This window comes from Poecilia formosa, unplaced genomic scaffold (genome assembly GCF_000485575.1).
Source record: "Poecilia formosa unplaced genomic scaffold, Poecilia_formosa-5.1.2 Scaffold251, whole genome shotgun sequence".
Lineage (NCBI taxonomy): Eukaryota > Metazoa > Chordata > Actinopteri > Cyprinodontiformes > Poeciliidae > Poecilia > Poecilia formosa.
Window position 1 is genome coordinate 413,289 of NW_006800190.1, and position 7,224 is coordinate 420,512.

General features: G+C 46.5%; 1 long non-coding RNA gene across 1 annotated transcript; it reads left to right on the top strand.

Moving 5' to 3' along the window:
* The first annotated feature begins 6,498 nt into the window (after positions 1-6,498).
* LOC107838413 (uncharacterized) lies at positions 6,499-7,170 on the top strand. The gene is made up of 3 exons (XR_001664470.1): positions 6,499-6,660; positions 6,728-6,790; positions 6,854-7,170. It is a non-coding gene; the product is annotated as an uncharacterized LOC107838413 (long non-coding RNA).
* The last annotated feature ends 54 nt before the right edge of the window (positions 7,171-7,224 follow it).

A 7,224-nucleotide genomic window follows, 5' to 3' on the forward strand; every position in this document is an offset into this window, starting at 1 on the left:
TATATTAAAGCAAAGAGCCTGTACATCTGTGGTGCTAATATCAGATGATATATAATTTTACAGAATATTGATTGCAGTGACGTGCGGTCAGGGGAGGCAGGGGAGGCAGAACCTCACCTGTCATCATGGAAAAATAATATAATAAAATCATTTATAAAGATATCTTCACCCTGTGGTTTGTACTATAAAGTACCTATTTTTCATTTAATTTAACCAAATCTGATGATTTTTTTCTTCAAAATTGCCCTTTAATTTTCGCATTTTCCCGTTCAAATGCTCAGAAACGAAGCCGCTGAGGTAGCAGCAGGAAGCTGAGCCTCACCTGGGATTGCGCAACCTCTCACTAACTGCACCAGCTGCCATTCTATGGGAGCAAGTTCGTCCTGTCTGTACGCCGCCAACAGGCACGTGCGGGGAGGGTGTTGGGGGGGCTTGAACACCTGCCCCTTTTGCTCCTTGCCCCCAAGTGCCCTTTTGGTCAACTATTTTTTTTTATTATTATTTCCTAAGCCCTCTTCTGACACATAATAACATGTACTAAAATTGACGCATGACGCAGTTGCCTCTCACAGTGAGATAAGGCGGCTAACTGGAGCTCAACGTAGCAAACCTTCCAGATTACAGATCAGTTTTTGGTGAATTAAAAAAAAAAACAAAAGCGTTTTTGGTGAATAAAGTGGAGTAGACTTGCTGCTTGTCAGATGACGGAAAACGTTGAAATATAATTTCTGCTTCAGCGGTTTAAGGAGAGGTAATGAAATACAACATGTCTGCCTTTCTCTGAAGAACTACTGAGCAGGAGGAGACAGCCAGGTGAGGAAAAACTGTTCTTATCTATCGATCGTTCGATAAGAAGCTGAAGTTTGTTTCCAATTCTAGCTTCCAATAGCTAAAGGGCAATTCCACTTAATTTTTCACTACTTTCCGCATCTTTAATCAACTCTAGTTTAAAAACTACAACACCTGTAAACTTCAAACCTGGACTAGATTATTCTTCTCTAATAGCAGAATATTTAAAACCATGTTTGGGATTTGTGAAACCTTTTTCTGATTTGTGAAACTTCAATAAAGGTTGATTTCGGACATTTTTTGGATATTGGTCACTCCAGCTCCAAAACTGCAACAGCTAGACTCTTCAAACCTGGACTATGTTGTTGTGCTCTAATTAGGGTGTAACTCTAATTCAAGTGTAGTACTAGCCGGACCAATCAGGGTAGGGACCAAAGCGATTTCATATATCGCAAAATAATCAGCTGATCGAAGCCTTTATCATTATCTTTGGGCCAGCAATAAATTTCTATAAAACAAAATGAAATATCTTTGAGTCCATCTGAACCATAACCTTGAGGTTCTCCATGGCTGAGTGTCACTTCAAACCTCTGCGGAGAATTGACCAGTTGCTGTGCTAAAGGCCCTCCCACAATAGTGAGGAATAGAGAGGGTAATGGAAAAACTCACTACCAGGGGTAAACCGTGACTTGCCAGTAGAAAAGCACTTTAAGTTACCTTAGATACTGAAGTCTGTTTTCTGAGGTGAGATAGTATCTGGTAGCGGCTCTGGCTTTTGAAATGAGACCTTTGGTTCCTGCAGGTGTCTACCCTATGGATTACAAATGGCTGTCTCGTTGAAACAACCCGTGTGACGGGGGGGGAGGCATCGACTTTTTTGAGGGTAAAATAAATGTACGTAGCTGAAAATAGACACCAACATGGTAGCCTACAAGGTACTTATTAAGCTTAAGGTTCTGTATTGATATTAGCTAGTCATCTTTTAGCTAACATTACCTGCATCCAGCAGCTTTACTCAACTCAGTCGGTTAGTTTGGAGGAAAAACTGTGAAAAGTTCTTTGCGTTTTGCTGCCGTGACTCTAACACACCTGTAGCTCCGCCCAGCAGCAGCAGGTCTCCTTCACANGATCGTAAGTGTCCTATGTTTAGGGGACGGATGGGGATTAGTGTGAGCGAGTGGGTTGAGGAGGTGCAGGCGTGTATGCGGGCACGAAATTTGTCAGCAGTAGATCAGGCCTTCTTTTTGTATGACCATTTAGAAGGAGAGGCTAGGGATGAGATCAAATATCGCTCTAGTCAGGAACGAGGGGATCCGGCTAAAATCATTTCTATCCTCAAGGAGCTTTATGGATGTAATGAGTCACATGTTGCATTACAGGAGGCCTTTTTCTCCAGGAAGCAATTAGATGGGGAAACATTACAAGAGTTCTCCCTTGCTTTGATGAGCCTCATGGAGAAAGTAAAAGCACAGGCCCCTAGGGACATGCCAAACGCTGAAGTTCTCCTGCGTGACCAGTTCATAGAATATGTCATTGATGGTGCGCTTCGTCGTGCGCTAAAACAGTACGTTCGTCTGAAACCGGCAGCAACACTGCTTGATGTCAGAGGTGAGGCAATGAGGTGGGAATTAGAGGGTTTGCCAGCTAGTATGAGGGGCTGGAGTAATTCTCTGCCTTTAACGCCCAGTTTTCAGTTTGCTGTGCATGGCGGGTCACCAGCTACTGCTAGCCCCACTCAAACAGAGGTTAATGAGTTAAAAGAGCTCTTAAAACAGCAACAGGAGCAGCTTAATCGGCTTACTCACAGCATTACCGTCCTCCAAACTGCACAAGGGCGCAGCCGCTCTCCACGTCGAGGTCCTATTATATGTCGACGGTGCCAACAGCCCGGGCATATTGCTAGGGAGTGTGGGGGGCCACATGTTTCCTTCCGTCAGCCATCTTTCTCAGAGTCACATCAGGGAAGTCAGCCTCTGGGAAACTAGCACCCACCGAGTTGCAGAGCCAAGGCTCAGGTGGGGCATCCATAGGCTCAACTAGTGGTTTATGTTCAGCAGATGTACCTAAATTAATTGCTTCTTGTCCACATTTTGAAGTGAACATGGCTGGAGTGAAAGTGCCTTGCTTGGTTGACACTGGTTCAATGGTGTCCACTATTACAGAGAGCTTCTTTATTGAATTCTTTGAGCCCTGGGGCGAAGAGCGTTTGAGAGCTTGCCACTGGCTACAGCTAAAATCAGCCAATGGTCTCCCTATTCCTTATATTGGTTATTTGGAAGTATCTATTGAACTGTGTGGCAAGTTGATGCCCCACTGTGGAGTGTTGGTGGTGAGAAATCCCCCAGATAGCGGTTCAGCTTCAGTTCCTGGTGTGTTGGGGATGAACGTCATAAATAAGTGTTACCAAGAACTATTTGGACAGCATGGCAATGCTCTGTTTAATACAACCCCTGTTGTGTCATTTCTAAAACTCTTGGTTAATGCCTTACAGAAATGTCATGCAGCTGAAATGCAGCACACTCCTAAGCAGCCTAGTAAGGTTAGGGTGTGAGGCAGGAAGGCCTGCCGCATTCCAGGAGGTGTAATGAAGATTGTGCCTACCACCTGCTGTGAGCAATACTCAGGCACCACTGTCTTGTTTGAACCATCAGAGTCTGGCTTACCAGCTGGTTTGTTAGCATCTCGTGCTTTAGTTCAGGTTGTTCGGGGGACTGCTTATGTCCCAGTGGTAAATGTGGGCAACACGGATGTATTGCTTTATCCTCGTAGCACTGTGGGAACTTTAAATAGTGTTGGTGTGGTGAGTCTCCCAGCAGGCGTAACTGAAGTCCCATTCTTTGTAAATGTGTCTTCCCAAACAGCTGCTGCTCCTGCCTCAGATGGGATCAAGACTATTGATTTATCATCTTTGTCAGAGGAGGAACAGGGTCGGGTGTGAGCCCTGTTGGGTAAATACACTTATGTGTTTGCCACTAATGATCAGGACTTGGGTTGCACCAACCTGATTAGCCATGACATTCCCCTTCTTGATGACGCTCCTGTTCGGCAGCGATACCGTCAAATTCCTCCACCGGAGTATGAACTTGTGAAGGAGCACATAAATCAGCTTTTGGCAGCAAATGTCATCAGGGAAAGCTCCAGCCCCTATGCGTCACCAATTGTGATTGTTCACAAAAAGGATGGTAGTATTAGGCTCTGTGTTGATAATCGTCAACTTAAACATCAAGACACGGAAGGACGCTTTTCCACTCCCTTGTATCGAGGAGTCCCTTGATGCTTTGACAGGGGCCCGGTGGTTTTCCACTATGGACTTGGCCAGTGGGTATAATCAGGTTCCGGTCACAGCAAGCGATCGCCATAAAACCGCTTTTTGTACACCGTTTGAGCTTTTTGCGTGGAATCGCATGCCTTTCGGCCTATGCAATGCTCCGAGCACATTCCAACGCTTGATGCTGCGCATTTTTGGTGACCAGCAATGCCAATCCCTCTTGCTGTATTTAGATGACATTGTTGTGTTTTCATCCTCTGTGCAGCAACATCTTCAGAGGTTGGACGTGGTGTTAGGACGGCTTCAGAAAGAGGGCCTTAAAGCTAAGCTCAGTAAGTGCCGCTTTTTCCAGCAGAAGGTGAACTACCTGGGTCATGTAATTTCTGACCAGGGAGTAGCCACTGACCCCGCTACAATTGAGGTGGTAGCAAATTGGCCTGTGCCCATCATGGCCACTGAGTTGCGTTCCTTTTTGGGATTCGCTAGCTACTACCATAGGTTTGTAGAAGGGTTTGCTAAGATGGCTGCCCCTTTGCATCGTAGAGCAGCAGAGTTTACTAGTAAAGAGTCTAAAAAGAAGGCTGCCCAGAGTATTGTCGGAGCCTGGACTGAGGAATGTCAACAGAGTTTTGAGGCTATTAAAACCAAGCTTACATCTGCTCCAGTCCTTGTTTATGCGGCAAAGGCTTTCACAATCTGCTCTTGCATTGCTCAACCAATGGGATCGCCTGGCTGAGTTGGATGGTCTAATGTATCGGCGAGTGTTTCGCCCAGATGGTGGTGGGGAAGTGCACCAACTTCTCCTGCCGAAGTCCCTGACCAAGGACATCATGACTCAGGTCCATCAGGAGCATGGGCACCAGGGGGTGGAAAGGACCTTGGCGTTGCTACGATCTCGCTGCTATTGGCCAGGTATGTCACAAGAGGTTGCAGATTGGTGTAAAACCTGCGAGCGGTGCCAGGTTGCTAAGGATAGCCAACCACCTGCTCGTGGCTTCATGGGCCATTTGCTTGCGTCAAAACCAAATGAAATTTTGGCAATTGATTTTACTTTGTTAGAGCCAACTCCATCTGGGCTAGAAAATGTATTGGTGATGACTGATGTGTTTTCCAAATATACATTGGCAGTCCCAACCAGGGATCAGCGCGCCTCCACTGTAGCACAGGTCCTGGTCACTGAATGGTTTGCAAAATTTGGAGTACCAGCACGCATCCATTCAGACCAGGGCTGCAACTTTGAAAGCACTCTGATCCAGCAGCTTTGTAGTCTGTATGGTATCATTAAATCTCATACCACACCTTACCATCCAGCTGGTAACGGGCAATGCGAACGTTTTAATAGAACGCTTCACAACTTGTTGAGAACTTTGCCCACGTCCCGGAAACGAGACTGGAGTGTCTGTTTGCCCCAGTTGCTTTATGCAAATAACACCACCCCTCATCAATCAACTGGTGAGTCACCATTTTTTCTAATATTCGGTCAAGAACCACGTCTTCCAGTTGACTTTTTGTTGGGAAGAGTTCAAAACCCAGTTGCAGGAACTGTTCATGAGTGGGTCAAAGAACATCAGACTCGCTTGCATATAGCATTTGAGGGTGCTAGAGAAAAACTGAGGACTTCTGCAGGACGCAGAAAAGCTAATCATGATAAAAACATCAGAGAAGCTCCTCTTAAGGAGGGCCAGTTTGTGTTGATCCGAAATTTGGGGAGTAAAGGTCGTCAGAAAACTCAGGATTTGTGGAGTTCAGTGACACATGTGGTTATATGTGTAGTGTATTCAGTGGCACCAGTTCATGACCAGACCAGGGTAAGGAGGGTACATCGCTCTTTGCTGAAGGTCCTGATTGCTGATGCACCTAATTCAGTTCCTGTTGAAGGTGCACCTTCTGAACATCACTCCATTTCAGAGGGCGAGCTGTCTTTGGAGGGTGATTTGTTCTTGAGGCCATGGCCTCAGGAGCAGGTACTGCCTGCCTCACCTCCTGCTGTGGCTTCAGATGCTGTTCCTAGGGTTTCAGGACCTGCTGTGGCTCCTTCTCCTGCTGCTGTGGCTCCCTCTGGTGTGACCGTGAATCAACCTACCTCATTAGCAGTTGTACCGGCAGCAGAGTCTGGGCCCAGCGAGGTGTCTGCGTAAATCGGCACGATCAACTGCTGGCCAGCATCATAATCTCCATCATCTTCCAAGACCAGCAGTAAGAGAAACGCCTTCATCTAGTACCATGTCTGCTGTATTTCGACCTTGGTGTTAAGTGGGATCATCGTCGGGGCGTCGATGCAGTTTGGGGGGGTGGAATGTGGCAGTATGCCCTGTGGCCTTTGAACGCACTACACAAGTGCCTGAATTTAATTGGTTGTGGTGCTGGTTGCCTGTATATAAAGGGTCCTTCCTCACCTGGTTGACATGACGTTGTTTTCCTTCCGGTTCAGACCTTGGCGTTTGTTGGTGCTGCACGCTAAGTAAGGCAGGCTTCACCTCTCTCAAGCAAGCTTATTACTTGTGATTTATTTACATTTTCTGTATAACAGCCGCAAATGAATGCATGCACGCAAACAATGCGCTTAACGACGCTCTGATCGCCGCCGATCAATCGTCCTTCTGGTAAGAATCTTCCCACACCTGACATTTGTTAGCTTAGCTTTAGCTCAGCTTTTTGTTGTATATCCAGGCCGCCTGTACAAGCTCCATGTTTCCTCCTTCCTGTTAGAGGCACTACATAAAGAGCTCAGTGGTAAGTGAAGTGCTGGAGTTTTGGATGCTTTTAGATTCCATTTCTAACATTTATTTTTGATAGCCGCTGCTGTTTGTCCTTGGCTGGCTGTTTGCCCGCTGTTCTGGTTGTCCCCGACTGGCGGTCCGCCTGTCAGCTGGATAATCTGTCGACTGCCTACCTGTCGTCCTGTTTGCTGGCTTCATGCTCGCCGTCCTGGTCGGCGTAAAGCTGGCTCCTACCACTCGTCCAGTGTGGCTGATTTGGGCTGATTGGTGATCAGCTCGGACTATCTTTCTACTGCCGCTCTGAGTGGCGTCTGCTACAGCGGATCGGTTTCTCCCCAGACGGACTCTTAATTTGGACTATTGCTGCTTGATTGATTGTGGGCTGAACTGTATAATTGTATTATCTGTAATTTGAATGTCTCTCTTCTATTTTTTTGTGACAGGAAC